Below are 1,218 nucleotides of genomic sequence, written 5' to 3'. Positions count from 1 at the left end.
CATTAAGATTATTATTTACCTGTGTTAAATATGTCATTTTACTCTGGCTGCTTTCCAAATTACATTTGTCTTTTTTTTTCTTCAGAGTTTAACTATGTTGTGCATGTTTTTGATTTGTTTTTCTTTTTCCATTTTCTCACTTTAAGTTTGTTTATCCACTTAATGTCTACATCAATGTTTGCCATCAAATTTGTGAAATCTTTGGCCATATGTCTTCCTTTTTTATCTTATTTCTGTTCTATTCTCACTCTCTTCTCTTTTGGGGACCACAATTACACATATATTAGACCAGATGATATTTTCCCACGGGCGCTGAGGCTCTATTCACTTTTATTTAATCTTTGATCTTCAGATTGGACACTTCCTGTTGATGTGTTTTCAAGTTCTTTATTTCTCTCTTCTGCCATCTCCAATATACTCTTAAATCCATACAGTGAGTTTTTAATTTCAGTTATTATGTTTTTAGTTTTAAAATTTTCATTTTGTATAGTTTTTATTTCTCTGCCGATATTTATTATCTATTCATCCATTATGACCATTTTTTCTTTGATTCCTTCAACATATTTATAATGGCCACCTTGGATTCAGTTTCTATGAACTGCTTTTCTCTTGACTGTAGGTTACATAGTTCTGTTTATTTGCGTATATAGTAATTTTTATTTTGTGCTGAACATTATGGATAATATGGTGTAGATTCTGGACTCTGCTTTCTCTGAAATATTTTGATTTTAGCCTGATTCTGGATTCTGCTAACTTTTACAGTGTTTTGATTCTAGTGCTAGAAGGCATTCAATTGCTGGCTGATTACCTTGAATTTCTGCCGGCTTGTTTTTAGGTTGCATTAGGATGAATCTGTGGAAAGTACAAGGTGTTGTCCAAGACCCTCTAGCTTCATGGAACTGAACTTCCATATTGTGTCTCCACTATGGGTTGTTTTTTTTTTTTTTCCCCTGTCTGGTTATAGTCTTTTTAAGGGCGGGTTCTTACTTCTAATGAATAGCCTTTCTGTTGTCTCAGTTGGACGCCCACAGCTGTTAACAAAATCTTTCCACTCTAGGTTCAAATTCCATCATCTCTCAGCACTGCTTAACTTTAGCATCTCTGTTCCCCGCTCTACCTTTAGCAACCATTCTCTGGTAAGCTCTAGTAGTCTCTCTCTGCATATGCACCGCACAGCCTTCAGACAAGGATTCATAAGTTAATCCTGTAAGACTTCTG

This window comes from Trichechus manatus, unplaced genomic scaffold, assembly GCF_000243295.1.
Source record: "Trichechus manatus latirostris isolate Lorelei unplaced genomic scaffold, TriManLat1.0 scaffold00063, whole genome shotgun sequence".
NCBI classification, from domain to species: Eukaryota; Metazoa; Chordata; class Mammalia; order Sirenia; family Trichechidae; genus Trichechus; species Trichechus manatus.
This window is presented reverse-complemented; position numbering follows the sequence as displayed.